A 17,083-nucleotide genomic window follows, 5' to 3' on the forward strand; every position below is an offset into this window, starting at 1 on the left:
AAGCTGTTTTTCCATGCAAGATGAAATACTTCTAGCTTTGTTGATCGCCATTTTCGCTCTAATTTTCTAGTAGACTGCTTCAGGGCCCGGGTGGTATCGTTATACCACGGAGTGTGCTTTTTCTGACTAGGGTTTCTTCTTTTAAGGGGGGCAACGGCATCAAGAGTGTTCCTGAGGGTAAAGGTCAGCTGGTTGGTCAATTGGTCCAGATCGGCTTCATCAGCATTTTCATCAGTCTTTTCTTCTATGGAGAGGAATGACTCCGGAAGCATATTTAAAAACTTTGGAATAACCTCAGGGTTTATTGAGCGGCTGTAGTAATATCTAGGCTGTGATACAGGAGGATTTTATGCCTTAATATTGAACGTAATAAGGAAATGATCTGACAGTATAGGGTTATGAGGTGCGATGGTAAGATTTACCACACTAATACCATGTGACAGAACTAAGTCTAAGGTATGGCCACGGTAGTGAGTAGGCTCACAAACATTCTGGACAAAACCAATGGAATCAATAATAGAGGCAAAAGCTGTTCCTAGGGGGTCACCATTTTTATCCACATGTATGTTGAAGTCACCAACAATTATGACCTTATCTGCTGAAATTGCAAGGTGTGATAAAAACTCAGCGAATTCCCTTAAGAAATCAGAATAAGGCCCAGGTGGCCTGTAAACAGACACAAGAAAAAGGACTGCCGGCTAGCACTTTCATTAGCTAGATCGGGCTGTACACAATTTGTAATAAGAGCTTCAAAAGAGGAGAACATATAGCCATGCTTAGGCGCTAGACTCAATAAGGACTGGTAAATGACTGCAACGCCTCCCCCTCTCCCTGATGGACGTGACACCTGAGTACCTATGAAACCCACAGGAGACGCTTCATTAATCGCAACATATTCATCAGGTCTTAGCCAAGTTTCAGTCAGACATAGTACACTCAGATTATGGTCTATTATCAATTCGTTGACAAGATCTGCTTTTGGAGTGAGTGATCTAACATTTAATAGTCCAATTTTTAAGGATGGTTCACTATGAATAATAGCAGCGTGCCGTGTTTTAATGACAATTAAGTTATCCACATCAATTCCACGGTTAGCTTTATGTTTGGCATAGATGCGTGGAACAGACACAGTCTCAATATAACAGATATCAGATTCTAGTTTAAGAGTATTAATTAAAGGGGCTTTTGAAATACTATTTCTATGAACTAACTCTGAAACGCACCTTGCAGACATAGGCGTAGGGCCATAAGTCTGGGACACAGGTATAAAGAAACGAGCAGGCAAAAACATAAAGTTAGAAGCCTGCGGCCTGGCCGGTGCCCTGATGGAGTGTCAGGATCTGGCCTTATTAAGACTAGCAGCTATGTTGTTGGATAGGACACGAGAACCTCTCCAGCTCGGGTGGAGTCCGTCTCTCTTCAATAGGCCAGGCCTTCCCCAGAAATCAGGCCAATTGTTAATAAAGCCTATGTCACTAGATGAGCACCACTCCGACAGCCAGAGATTTAGCGAAGATAGCCTACTGTAGACCTCATCGCTCCTACAAGCTGGAAGCGGGCCAGAGCAAATTACTTCCCGACACATCTTTTTTGCCACTGCACACACCGATATAAAATTACTTTTGGTTACCTCCGATTGCCTCAATCGGATGTCGTTTGTGCCGACGTGGATAACAATCCTAGAGTATTTACGTTTACTTTTAGCCAGCACTTTTAAATTTGCCTCAATGTCGGTGGCTCTGGCCCCAGGAATACACTGTACTATGGTCCCTGGTGTCTCTAATCTCACGTTTCTCAAAATACTATCCCCTATGATCAGGGCTTTCTCAGTAGGTGTGTTACTGAGTGGGGAATATCTGTTGGAAACGCGAGTTGGGTGGTGCTCGGCGGCCCTGGGCCGGCAACTATGTTTCTTTGGTACCGTGATAAAATCGTCCTGCAGCGAGGACACTGGCGGCGGAGAAACACTCGCATCTAAACTAGCATCCGGCTCGGGTAAAAGGGAGTCTAAGAAAGTCTCACTCTCCTGGATCTGATACAAAGTCCGGATGCGCGTCTCTAACTCAGTTATTTTCTGTGCCAATTCTAAATTAAGCAGACATTTAGAACAGGTACCATTACTAGTAAAATTAGCAGCAGAGCTAAGACTAACCATGCAGCAAACAATGCAGGGAATGGAAGTCATGATGCGCTCTTACCGTATTTTCTTCAGTTGTTCGCGTCGTTTGGTTTACAATTTACTTTGGCGAGTAATCCGGAGAAAGTAGTAAGGTGCTTATGATGCTTACTTAGGTTTTGTTTAAATACAAGATCCCAAAATAGTGTCGATACACACTTGAAAGCACAATATAAGCCTGTAACAAAGTTTATCGAACTCCTCGCTCTTTCAACCACAGACAGGAAACCGCAAACAGCAAACAGGAGAAAAGAGAAAAAACTCTGCAGCCTGGGACTGGGGGTGATAGGGCTGTCTGGAACAAGCAGGTTGTAACCTGAGTGGCATGAAAGAGGGGATTTTAAGTGAAATATTTCACAGAGTTGTAGCAGTTAGTCCAGGTATAGTCTGAAGAGAAAAGTCTTCAGACCTCGGTGGGAGATGGGTAGTAAGTGAGAGGTTAGCTCCATCACTGGGGAGCTGGGGTGGAGAAGCTCTGTGACTTTGAACCTGATCCTGGCAGGGACCGGTAGCCAGTGGAGTGACCACAGCAGAGGAGGGACGTGGGAGAACTTCGGAAAGTTGAAGATGAGTCGGGTAGCAGCATTTTAAATCATCTATAGTGGCTGTATGGTACAAGCTGGCAGGTTTTCAAGGAGAGAGTTGCAGTAATCAAGATGGAGGTCGCCATAGCCTGGACAAGCAGCTGGGTGGAGTGCGTAGTCAGGTATAGTCGAATCCTCCTGATGTTGTACAGGAGGAATCTGCAGGACCGTGATGTTGCCTTGATGTGCTACTTGAGGTCCAGCTGGTTGTCCAGGACCACCCCCAGGCTCGTTGCAGAGTGAGAGGCAGTCACTGTGGTGCCATCAACCGTGATTGACAGCTCATGTAGTAGGGAGGTCTTGTATGGGAAGAACAGCAGCTCAATTTTGTTGAGGTTGAGCTTCAGGTTGAGATGTCAGTCAGGCAGGAAGATATTGTATCATTAACCTGAAGGCGGGGGGGGGAGGAGAAGAAGAGTTGTGTGTCGTTTGCATAACAGTGATAGGAGAAGCCGTATGAATTAATAACTGAACCAAAAGATTTGGTGTATATGGAGAACAGCAGAGGACCCAATACAGATCCCTGTGGTACTCCTGTAACAAGGGGATGAGGAGCAGAGGCAGACCCCATCCAGGTGACCTGGTAGGACCTATCTACAAGATAGGAAGCAAACCAAGACAGCGCGGGCCCAGAAAGGCCCATCTCAGCCAAGGTGGAGAGGAGTAGTTTGTGGTTGACCGCTGCAGACATTGAACATAGTTGGGGGGTTGGGACAACATTTTTAAAATGTTACAATTTATTATCATAGGGAATTTTTTTATGTTCATCAAGCACATATCAGCACACCGTAAATCTGAATGAGTATTTTCCATACATTACATTACATTAGAGGCATTTAGCAGACGCTCTTATCCAGAGCGACTTACACAACTTTTTACATAGTATTTTACATTGTATCCATTTATACAGCTGGATATATACTGAAGCAATGCAGGTAAAGTACCTTGCTCAAGGGTACAACGGCAGTGTCCTTACCCGGGAATCGAACCTGCGACCTTTCGGTTACAAGCCCAGTTCCTTACCCACTGTGCTACACTCCGTCCTCCATACCCTAAGTATAGTCCATGGAGATGGACATGGAGATAGTAATACACCACATTAAGTAAAATAAAATTACTATAAAATTATACTACACCGTCAGATGTTGGCTATGTTCTAGTTTCACAGTTAATCAAACACCAAGCATAATACATGGTTGATCCACCTACAGTATGAGTGCCTACACAATGTATGTGAAATGCCCATATCAGAGAATGGCACAAACCTCTTAAAAAGACACTTAATTTCATTGTGAGTGGTATGAATTCTAACAAAGCAGGCCACCATGAGTCAGTACATTAACACTGCCCATGCTACTCTAACAATTGAGCCTATACTAACAGCGATGTAGCCCCCAATAAAAATATGCTGAACATCATTAGCAAAGGCTAACGGTTGTTTCTTATGACCAATGTGAATATAACAATCTCAAATATATGACACAACAGAACTTTGAATGTTACAAGCTGTAATATGTACATCTTCACCATGTTAATATGCTATAGACTCCATGCTTCCTCCTCCTCTTCTGACTCACTTCCAAAGATTTTTCAAAAACCAAAGATAAAAAACAATTACGCCTCAACTACTGCGTGTACATCACTGAATAATGTTACAGTTGACTGCACTGTACTGAAGCCACAAAGTGATATGATGTTGGAAAGCCTATACTGTCCTCTATGGGATAAAAGATTTATTAATCAAACCAGAATGAACCGAAAAGAGTTATAATGGCATAAACAGCAAGTGGGGCTTTGCTCATGCCCTATTTAAATGCCTACCCCCATTTTCTACTTGAGTGGTTATTTCTTAATTGGGTGGTTCCAGACAATAAATGACCACTGAATCTTGAAAGGGACTTCCGTATGTGTAATGGTAAGATTATATATTTGTTCCATATTTAGTTGCAGATATTGACAGTATAATGTTGTGGTATAATTATACAAGAATTCCTTTTGTTTATTTCACTATGCAGTGAGCAGTTTTTCACCACAGTATTGGTATAGATTTGTGCTATTGTTGGCTTTACCTTGTTGCGATGATGGAATATGAATTTTTGGTGATGAGAGTATATTTTTATGAACTCTCAGGTAGACGCTATTGTCCAATGTGTTATGCTTGAGGGGTATAGTTGCAGATGAGACAGTAGGGAGGGGGTGCTTCTTAAATGGACGACCTACGAAACAATGGTGGCACTTAGAAACTCCTAAGTATTCCCCTATGTATACTCCTATGTATTTTGCATAGTTGTTCTGGATTGTCTACTGATAAAGGCTGAACACAGGGCCTGTTGTTTCCACTTAGTATGGTTGCAGGAGTGATGAATGTACACTGCCTGGCCAAAAAAAAAGTTGCACACTCTAATATTTCATTGGACTGCCTTTAGCTTTGTTTACAGTGCGCATTCATCGTGGCATTGTTTCGACAACCTTATGCAATGTCACAACATTTATTTCCGTCCAAAATTGCATTCATTTTTGGCCGAGATCTTGTATTGATGACGGGAGAGTCAAACCACTCCATAAAGTCTTCTCCAGCACGTCCCAAAGACTTTCAATGGGTTAAGGTCAGGACTCTGTGGTGGCTAATTCATGTGTGAAAATGATTCCTCATGCTCCCAGAACAACTCTTTCACAATTTGAGCCCGATGAATCTTGGCATTGTCATTCTGGAATATGCCCATGCCTTCAGGGAAGAAAAAATCCATAGATGGGGTAGCCTGGTCATTCAGTCCATTCAGGTACTCAGCTAACGTTCTATTGCCATATAACGTTGCTGAGCCTAGACCTGACCAATTGAAGCAACCCCAGATCATAACACTGCCTCCAGAGGCTTGTACAGTGGGCACTATGCAAACGGCAACTTTTTTTTTGACCAGGCAGTGTATGATTTCAGAAATTTCAGGATGCCAGGATCCTGGCCAATAGGGTGGCTTGTGCGAAGGGGTTAATTTGGGTCTGTATCCCACAATTTTAGATTTGTAAGCAAATATTCACACATGGTTAAAGTGCACAGTTCTCAGCTTTTCTTTAAGGGTATTTTTTATGCATTTTTGTTTCACCACGTAGGAATTGCAGTGCTTTTATACATAGCCCTTCCATTTCAGAATACCATGCTGTTTGGGACATATATTAATGTAGTGCACATGCCGCTACTTCTCATAGTGGGGCAGCAAAATGTAGAAGATATACATCTATGTCCTCACAGGTGGCGCCAGCATGTAATAATGTAAATAACACTTGTTTTCACTATTGTCACTTGCACAACTAAACACTTGTCACTATATACGGCGTGGTGTTGTTATTTCTTCCCCCATCCACTCATCCCACACTTTCCATCTCCCAGTAATCTTTTGCTAAAACACCCCTGGACTACCAGGTCATAACATAGGATAACTAAAGTAGGCAAAACGCTAACATGTTAGGGTTAGCTAAAGTAACGTTACAAATCCCAAATAAGAAAACTTAAGAACTTAAGAACGGTTGGTGAATGAGGCCCATTGTCCTGCTGGAGGTCATTGGGCCTCATTCACCAACCGTTCTTAAGAAGAATATTCTTCTTAAAACCCACTTATGCAGTTTTCACGAAGATTCTGACATTCACCAATGTTTTCTTATTTGGGATTTGTTCTTAGGTAAGAACAGAATCTAAGCACACTCAAGAGCACACTTACGCACATATGCGTGCTGACATGTTTGTGCAAAATAATTGGTTATTGCGTTTTCTTCAATTCTACAGTTGTATAATATTATAGGATTTAAATTTATTTTTTATTTTATTTTTATTGTTTATTTTTACAGAGACAGAGCACAATTAAAAGGTTATTGCACAATAGTTAGCTAACAGCTAATTTACATCAATCAATCATTTACATTTGTTTTCACAATAATATTTTTATCATTTATAATATTTTTGTAATAATTATTTTCATTATTTTACAAAGTATCTTATAAATGTATAAAATAAATAAACACTACACTAACACTTCATGGTGTACAACTGGCAAACACAGAAACAATGTACCAGGTTAATGGTAAATATATATGTATAATTTTCATTTCTCGATCATAATGCGTGTAAATGATTGTTAACAGTTAGCCTACATGTACCAAGTACCTTCTGATAATGGAATGCCGCTAATAACAACAAACAACAGAGTTTATGCCTCGCTTCCATTGGCAGGTCCTCGTCAACTCGTAATGTTGGAAATTTATCATGTGACCAACAGCGGGTGATCTCATTGGTCCACCTCCTTTACATCCCCAGCGGACGTACGTATTGTTCATGTGATAAATTTACCAGTTGCCATGACCGCCCAAACGCAAACACCTCGTAAATACAACTAGGTCAATAGATTAAATTTCCGACTTTAAGAGTAGACGATGACCGTCCAAATGCACAATCTGTATGTGCACACGGCCCTGCAGTCTCATGCCCTTTTATGGGAATTGGTGAGGCGTTTACCTATGCTAATTATGAACAACTGGCACGCGCTTTTCATTTATGAGAACAATGGGATTCATCATTATAAGAATACAGATATGAACAATTCTGCGGTTTAAGAACACGTCATGAATCTGACGTAGACTTTTCTTAGGACCTTTCTCAAGAACAAATTTAAGAATAAACTTGGTGAATGAGGCCCATTGTCCTGCTGGAAGACCCAGTTACGACCCAGTTTTAACTTTGTAGCTGATGTCTTGAGGTGTTGCTTCAGTATTTCTAAATAATCCTCCTTCCTCATGATGCCATGTATTTTCTGAAGTGCACCAGTCCCTTTTCCAGCAAAACACCGCCACATGATGCTGCCTCCCCCATGCTTCACAGTTGGGATGGTGTTCTTCGGGTTAAAAGCTTCACCCTTTTTCCTCCATACATAGTGCTGATCATTATGGCCAAACTTTTGAGCCAATGGAATTCTGATTTAGTGAATTAAAGCTGACATAAATCTGTCTCTAATCAATTGTTTTAAAATGACCTCTGATGTGAACAAAGTAGATGTCCTAATTGACTTGCCAAAAGAAATCATGGTAACATGAAATGTGCAGAGTTTTGAAAAACTGAGGTGTATGTGAACTTTTGGCCTCAACTGTACTCAACTGACCTTGGAGTATTGCATGCAGCTTTGGGGACTGTGGAGGAAAACCCCTTCTTAGGTTCGGTGGGTGAGTAGGTGATGCCAGAACAAAGACTAGAACTTATGATTTCTTCTAATAACCTTTTTATTCTCTTTAATCAATAATCCTTTTCATGTACGTAGGCCTACGGGAGGTCTCTAGTACCATAAAGATACATAGAGAGCGTCTTCGCATTATGTTTTTCATCCTTCTTATACAATCAGATCTCCTCCTACCCTGATGTATCTTCCCTTTAAAATAACCAATCCCAGCCTAGGTCAAACATATGTTTCATAAGTTAGTTTAACAATAACTATTATATAATCTTCCATTTTAATCAATGACAGATATTTCACTACACACACTTACAGAGAACTGTATATGCATGACTTGAATAACAAATATTTGTCCTTATGGTTAACAATTGTTCCATCTTCCAGTTTCAAAGTACATGCACTTTACATGCATTCACTACATGCTGTAATCCAACTGAAATATTGACTCATATACACACCACCATGTTCTAACAAACTATGTTTATATCATTACTGTTGCCGTGATTACTTTGATTTTCATTCATTCATTTTAATAGAATATAATCTATACATTTACTAGATATTGCAAATCAGTTCTTTCTAGATCAGTATCCTTTCTCTTCTCTTACAACTCAAAGGTCTTCTGCACAAGATTGTTTCCCAACAGAAGTTACTTACAAAATTCCACTAAGTAAATGTTTACAATTTTCCCTCCTGCAACTGGGGTTCAAAGATTCTCTAGGTAGTATGCATCAGTGTACAAGGAGACCACTGTCTTTCCTTAGTTACAAATAGACATAACACAGAATACCTATTGTTCTTCAGAGATCATCCCATAATCACATACATTTAAATATATTCTTGATCAGTACAATCTTTAATAAGAAGAAATGTAAAAACATTAAAAGAATGAAGAAAACCCAAACTTCCACATTCCCCCCTTTGAGACCATTTGGTCTCACATAAACATTAAGCATGGATATAAATGTATTCATTATAAGTAAGTTATTCTTCTTCTTGTCGGAGATAGAATTGCTTTATTTATTAACCATGGTAGAATAAGCGTCGGGGAGAGCATGGCCAAAACAATAGACAAAACATAATATTAGTAACTATCTTACCTATCTTTTTCAAAAGGAAATAAATGAAATACAGATATCTTACCTACCTCCCTAACATAACCAAGAGAAAAATGTAAAAAGAAAACAGGCTTCTCACCTCTACAACTACCAGGATTGCTATTTCTAGAAGATGTTTACATTGTATACTACAGCGATCAGTATATTAACAATAAGTTTGTTATCTGTAGACAACAGCACAGCCCACTCCGATTGGGAATCAGGAAAAGACAGCATGCTTCTGATCTCAGCAGGTGCTTTTTTAGAGTAGATACCACCAGTCTCTTGTCCAATCACCAATCACCACCTGCAACTTGATATACTAGGGAACACACAGAACAAGGTGACCAGCCCCCCCTTTAGGTAGGGACGGAAACAACACACAATCATGCAAAAGCACTAAAAACGATAATAGTCTGTTGAGTGTGGATGTTTATCTTTATGTATCAGTTAATGCATGTATTGTAGATTTTTCAGATATAATTGTTGTAAGTAGTATAAATCAGAAGTATCACTGTTTGTCCCTGGTACTATAATTTATTGTTTTTCCCCGTTTTTTTCAGTTTGTCTTCCCTTCATTATTCACATCCTCTAGACCTCCTAACGACTTTCTTAATCCTACTGTCACTTCTGCCTTTCCTCTATCTATGTCATTCACAGCTAAGTTCATTTTAAGTGGTACTACTTCTCCAGGTGTCAGGGTTATTGATGTAATAGTACTCTTATCTATGGTGAAGTCATGATATGTCTCAGTAGACTTTTCAATCTTACTAGGGTCTGTTTTGCTGCTGCTATTGTTTCTTATGACTATTAGGAAAGTGTTTCCCACGAGAAGAACAGAAAGTATCCAGAGAAAGTGGCATTATTTTATTCTTTTTCTATGGTTCTTTCTGCTTCTGACTCTTTTGCTCTGTAACAGTGGTTTAGGTGTACCCATGGTCCAATCTCCTTTACCTTAACCGCTGTTGAAGTGGCAAGGATCACCTGGTAAGGTCCTACTTGTCTTGGCTGTTTCCACTTCCTTTTGAACTTCTTCACGTAAATCCAATCACCTGGATTAACTGGAAGATCAGGGGTTTCTGCTGGTGGCCCCTGTGCTTCTTTAGCCTGTGAATAGACAGATCTCACAACTTGGGTTAGTCCTTTCAAATACCTTCCTAATTCACTTTCCAGTACTTCCAAATTTACTTCTCCTTCTCTTGGTTTCATTACAGGTACAGACATTACTCTACCAGTAATCATTTCATGCGGTGTTAAATGTGTAAACCTATTTCTACTATTTCTCATGGCCATGAGTGCTAATGGTAAACATTTAACCCAATTTAATCCTGTTTGCCTGCAGGCGTTTTGCTAATTTCATTTTTAGACTTCCATTGCAACGTTCTACTATGCCGGCTGATTGAGGATGCCATGCGCATGAGAATTTATGTTGAATCCCTGTCATTTTACATAGATCTGAAATTACTTCAGCAGTGAAGTGAGTTCCATTATCACTACTAAGTGTTTGGCAAACACCAAATCTAGGGTAAATTTCAGTTGCTAAAGCTTTTGCAACAGTTCTAGAATCTGCTTGGGCAGATGGGAAAGCTTCTACCCATCTAGAAAATCTGTCTATGACAACTAAACAGTAACGCTTTCCTTCTGCTGGGTCGACCATGTCTACATAGTCCATTACCAGGAGGCATAGTGCCTGGAATTGTTGGGATTCCCTTTTTAATGTTTATTTCTTGACAGATTTGACAATTTGAAATCCAATTAGTCACATGTTCAGTTAATTTAGGAATAAACCAATGGTTTTGAATTGTCCTCATCATTTCCCCCCTTGCAGAGTGGCAAATTCCATGAGCCGCTCTACAGATAAGGTGTATTAGTGCGGCAGGAGCCACAATTTTACCAGTTATTGTTTGGCGCCACAGGCCTGAAGCTTGGTCTAAGACACAGCGTCTAAATTCCCAATCCGATTTTTCAGAGGCCATGGCTTGATTTTGTGCCTCGATTAATTGTTGTAGAGGTACCTCTTGAGCTTGGATTACATATGCTTGGACTGCTATAGGCCAGTACTCCATGCTAGCAGCTATTTGGCTGCTTTATCTGCATAATTGTTACCTTGAGATACAGGGTCATTACAACGAGTATGTGCTGCACATTTAATAATGGCTAATTTAGATGGCAGTTTCATGGCCTCCAGCAGTGCAGTTATTTCATTTTTATTGCGAATAGGTGTACCTCCTTCAGTGATGAAACCTCTTCATGCCCAAACTCCAACTATGTACAACCCCACATACATATGCAAAATCACTATAGATGTTGACTGATTTTTCTGAGGCTAAAATACATGCTTTGGTTAAGGATGTGAGTTCAGCTTGCTGAGCACTAGTTCCTGGATTGAGTGGGGCACAAAACATTGTATTTCTTTGGTTGTCCGAGGTTTTGGCACATTAGTAACAGCTTCAATTCGGTCTTGAGCGAGGCTCTTCTGTCCCTTGTTTGACATGTGGCCTAAGTATTTCACTTGTTCTTGACAAAATTGGAGTTTTGCTTTTAATACACGATGACCTTTTTCCGCTAGGGCTTTGAGTAGAGCTTTACTATCTTGCAGACAACTGTCTTTGTTTGGACTACACAGAAGGAGATCATCTACATATTGAATGAGAGTACTTCCTCCAGGAGGATGAAAATCAGATAAATCTGTTCTGACCATTCTGTTGAAGATACTAGGTGATTCAACATACCCTTGAGGTAAGCGACAATAGGTGTACTGCTGACCACGATAGGTAAAAGCAAACAAATACTGTGAGTTTGGATGTAGGGGTATGGAAAAATAAGCTGAGCAGAGGTCGATGACAGTGTAATAAGTTGTAGAGCTTGGAATGTTTGTCAATATAGTAGATGGATCAGGAACCATTGGATATTCCGCAATTACTTGTTCATTTAAAGGTCTTATATCTTGCACCATTCTCCATTTGCCTCCAGGCTTCTTGACAGGAAGTATGGGTGTGTTACATGGGCTATTGGTAGGATAGATCACTCCAGCCGTGAGGAGATCTTGGATTGTCGTGCTAATGCCTTCTTCTGCATCTTGACTGAGCGGATACTGTCTAACTCTGGGTCCAGACATTTCTGGTTTCAGTTTGATTTGAACTTCACCACAAGATTTCATAAGTCCAATATCTGAGCCTCCTTTTGCCCACAGATAATCTGAAACATCACTAAGGAACTGTTCCTCTTCATCAGTTAGCATCATTAAGGCTTCAATTGGTTTGGCATGCTTCTCCAAACGAACAGGCGTGATCAAATTAGTAGAAATGAACCATTCGTCAGGATTGTTACCATTCAGAAGTCCAAGGATGTTGGTTGGAAGGTAAGGTTGTTGGGACATTCTTTTGATCATCGGCCCAATGTCTTTGGGTTCAAATCCTGGATTAATACTGTTGGGAAACAGACAGTTTTGTGTATTCTGCGTTTGGGAAGTTTCCGCTGGGCCCCAGGGGGGAAGGGGGTGAGCCCCCCTGTTGTATTCAATTTCAATGTGAATGGTATCTGTTTGAATAGGTAAGATGGATTTGAATTTGAATGGTCCAATCGGAAGGAAGCACAGCCTCTATCACCAATCAGAGGCAGTGCTCCCTTTCAACAATATAATTCCACAATATGCAAATACCAGTCTACTGTAAACTGTATAAATCTGATCACCCACCAATACTATTTTGAACTTCCTTGCTGAGTTGTTCCCGTAGCCGGCTGCGTAATAAATCTTCCTGTTTTTACTACAAACTTTTGATCTGCTTCTTCCTGGGCTAATGGTCATTTTACCTGTTTTTGGGAACATCTTGATTCCCCTACAAATTGGCGCTGCGAGCAGGGTGGATTCGATTCCTGACCTCCGTGGGATCCCCGACCAATGCAACAGGAGTGAGTACTTTGTTCTACCACCATATAGATAGGCGATTGGAAGGCAAACTTGCGCAGGTCTGGAACGCTCCACCCAGTGGTATGTAACCTATACTGTAACTTGACCGGTGTAGAAGCAATTAATTGTTTGTAGTTAAAAGCTGCGTCTTTTTGTGTCTATTGTGATGTTATGTTTTAACTGATTTTGTATCAGGTAATGTTTGCATGTACCAGCGCTGTTTATGTTTTGGAATATAGCTATATTGTGATAGGGTGAGGTTCATCCTAACCTGAGGAGAGTGAGTTTTCACGCCAAAAAGGTGAATACGTGGTTGCGTAGCTGCGGCAGGCTGAGTTTTTGGCCAGCGGCCCAGAGTGACTAATTATTTTCACGTCTGGTTATTCGGTCGTGTGGACCGATGAAGCGTATATCGTGTCTGTGTTTTCATGTCCCGGGGAGAGTTGAGTATTTGCGCCCCGGCTCAGAGTTAAAGACAAGGGAGTGTCTCTAACTTGAGTATCTGTGAGTACGTTACCGCGGCACGTTGACATTTCAACCCGCAGTCCAAGGTGACAAACTATTTTCATATCTTGGGTAGTAGGTTTAGAAATACCTACGAAGCGTACTCTTGTCTGTGTTTTTATGTCCCGAGGAGAGTTGAGTATTTGCGCCTCGGCCTAGAGTGGGAGACAAGGGAGTAGTCTCTCACTTAGGTTTTTGTGAGTTTGTGCTGAGGCAGGCTGAGTTTTTGGCCCTCAGTCCAGGGGACGAAGGTTGTTCCGTACCTGGAGTATTAGGGGAGCAGGCTATTATAGCTGCTTTTCCTAAGAAGCTTACTCGTGTCCGACGTAAATCACGTCATTGTTCCGTTGTCCATACCGTCTTGGGTCAGTATTGTTGTTTGATCTTGTTCCGTTGTCCATACCGTATTGGGTCATTATTGTTGTTTGACATTGTTCTGAGTCTTTATTGTTTCGTGTTCGTATTGTTCTTGATAGTTTGTTAAGTGTTGCCCAGTAACGCGCATTTATAATTATATACTATTATATCTAGATACAGACTGATATGAAGTGTACACAATATAGTTGACAGAATATATTACCTAAGTAATATAATAGAATCATAGATAGTATTATAAACTGATTGAGGTTCCGGTCTATTAGCCTAAGGACTGCGGACCCTATATGAACCTGAAATAATGGAGTAAGGTTAATAATGACTAATCTACAGATCTCTGAAGAGTTTTTCAATTGTGGGGACTAAAAATGGTGAAAGACAGGTTAAGTGAAGAAGGTTAGGAAGGCTGCTATGTGTTCTCTGCTAGGGAAAAAGGTGAGAACGGGCCTTTAGAGATACGCTGCTATCTTATGGTAATTCAGGGAATGAATTGAGTAGAGACAGTGGTGATTTCCTGACCATGGTAATTGATGGTAGTCTTCCCATTTTTAGAAACAAAGCATTGTGGAGAAATGATTACGCTTTAAGAGACTGTAGTGATCTATTGGGCATGGGCTGCATATATATATATATTTTTTTAAATATCATAAGGATGTGGACACCATAAGCCCCTAAATATTCTTCATTTATGAGCCCAAGATAAGGAAGTAATAATAAATAAATAAATAAATAAATAAGATATCATCCTATAGGGCTATCAGCCCTACATATATTTATAAATATTATACAACATTAAAATGTAACTGTGGGTGATCTGTGGGGTTACCAAGGGCAACCGAGGCCGTGTAAATACACCAGAGATGGAGGAACTAGAATGTATCATTGGAAGGTTTGAGTACGTGTAAAAGATGGAAATAAAATATGGAAGTATTGAACAGAAGAGAAGGGTTTTGGTGCAAGGTAGTATACTGCCTTTACTGCTGTACTGTGGGAGATGCTGAGGACCTTGCTCAAACATGGCAGGAAGTTAGGCACTGGAAAGCCAGTGAGATTTACAGGGAAATTGCAAGTAGGGATGTGGCGGAAACTTGTTCGAAAGTACTCGTATGGGGAGAATTGAGGAAGGATTTTAAATGACTGGTGATATTTGAGCTTGTGGGTGAATAGGAGATTCCTGACTACTGCAGGAACCCCCAATACAAAATGGGGGATTGGTACAAGAAACCAACTAATCAATTCAAATGGACTAATCATTTGTTTTGAGTGAATATTGCAGGCTTGTGTCCCAAGTGTCTTTCACAGGATCACAGAACTGGACCTTACCCAGCTGAGGACAAAGCAACATTCCTGGTTGAACCAGGATCCTGGTGAAAAACATAATTGGACGACATTTTATCCAAATTTGGTCTGGACCACACAGGCTCATGATTCCATCAGCTGCTTCCAGTGACTGGAACTCTGGTGTGGTCCTACATCACATAGTTAGGAAAATACAAGGGTGAGACCCAACATGGGGCACAATAATCCCCGTCTACCCTTATAGCCCCTGGGGGCTATCTATCTCTCCATTCAGACACATATTTCCAGGACAAGATGTGCACCAACACGGCAGGCGGAAGTTGAACCTGGATGATGGCCCCACAAAAGACATTTTTAATGTTGTACATTTTTGGTGTCCTGTTTTAATGTTGTACATTTTTGGTGTTTTGTTGTAATGGTATGGTATATAGTGAAAGGTAGCCACTGGGTCCATAGCGAATGGCACAATATTGGTGACAAACGGAGGACTACTTTCTAACCAAACTACTCAATACCTAACATTTCCTACTGCACTAATCCAACTGACACCTCTACCAGTATCTCTATTCTAATCACTCCAGATGTCACCAGTAAACACCTCTGCTCCAGCACTTCATAGCTGGGTGTTAACCCTAATAACAAATGCAGCTAAAAGGCAGCATTTGGCCCAGTGGCTAGTAGGTAGTATTTGTGTGTATTGTCACATTGTAAGCAGAGGTGCCTGTACCTGGTAATAGGCCTTGTACACGACGCTTGTAAAATTCTTTCCTTTGTTTTCTTTAACATTATTCAGCCGGCCTTACCCATATCAATGGGTTCTCATATATCATGCTTACTACACTTTTAGAATATTGGTCAACCTCTCTTAATGTCTGCCCAGTGCCAGCCAGCAGCAGATGGGCTTCCCCTTTGTGAGCCGGGTTCTGCTCAAGGTTTCTTCATATTAAAATCTGGAAGTTTTTCCTTGCCACGGTTGCCATAGGCGTGCCACAAGGGGATTTTAGGCCTGGGTTCTATATGTGGGAGGTGTAACTGACCAATTGACAATACTGTTCTGATTTCCTGCAAGTAAAGTTGACCTCGCCATATGCTTTATGTTGGGTCAAAAAGGAGGGACTGTTGGGAAACAGACAGTTTTGTGTATTCTGCGTTTGGGAAGTTTCCGCTGGGCCCCAGGGGGGAAGGGGGTGAGCCCCCCTGTTGTATTCAATTTCAATGTGAATGGTACCTGTTTGAATAGGTAAGATGGATTTGAATTTGAATGGTCCAATCGGAAGGAAGCACAGCCTCTATCACCAATCAGAGGCAGTGCTCCCTTTCAACAATATAATTCTACAATATGCAAATACCAGTCTACTGTAAACTGTATAAATCTGATCACCCACCAATACTATTTTGAACTTCCTTGCTGAGTTGTTCCCGTAGCCGGCTGCGTAATAAATCTTCCTGTTTTTACTACAAACTTTTGATCTGCTTCTTCCTGGGCTAACGGTCCCTTTTACCTGTTTTTGGGAACATCTTGATTCCCCTACAAAACCAAATTAAAATTAGGGGCTCAGGGCTCCCCCCAGTCCACTGTGTAATGGAAAGTTCATTTTTTAAAATTTACCCCGGGTCCCACTCCCTCTTTTCCAATGTAATCTTTGATATGAATCGCCCTCCATGCCTTCCCCATTTTTAAAAACTTCAGCGTATCTTCATTGTTCCTTTTGGGCAAGTAAGAGTAAGAGTTTTTGCCCATATTTTTCAAATGAAAAATTTTTATAGCAGTGGGCGGTAGACACCAAAAGGGGCCACAAAAATCCAAAATTTTTCTCTCTTTGGGATTGGGGGACAAAAAGCACTGGACAGTCGGTTCTGGTGTAATAAGGCCGACATATTGTCCCGGCAAACCCCGGGAAAATACAAAAGTACCCTCAGGGGAG

The 17,083-nt window shown here is 40.9% G+C and overlaps 1 long non-coding RNA gene across 1 annotated transcript in view; it reads right to left on the bottom strand.

Annotated features, from left to right (window-relative positions):
• Positions 1 to 962: 962 nt before the first annotated feature.
• Positions 963 to 17,083, bottom strand: part of LOC135253450 (uncharacterized) — a 345,328-nt gene continuing 329,207 nt past the window's right edge. Inside the window, exon 2 of the long non-coding RNA XR_010329618.1 lies at positions 963 to 2,377. This is a non-coding gene — a long non-coding RNA (uncharacterized LOC135253450). The remainder of the gene's footprint in view (positions 2,378 to 17,083) is intronic.

The sequence above is a fragment of the Anguilla rostrata genome, chromosome 4, assembly GCF_018555375.3.
Source record: "Anguilla rostrata isolate EN2019 chromosome 4, ASM1855537v3, whole genome shotgun sequence".
NCBI lineage: Eukaryota > Metazoa > Chordata > Actinopteri > Anguilliformes > Anguillidae > Anguilla > Anguilla rostrata.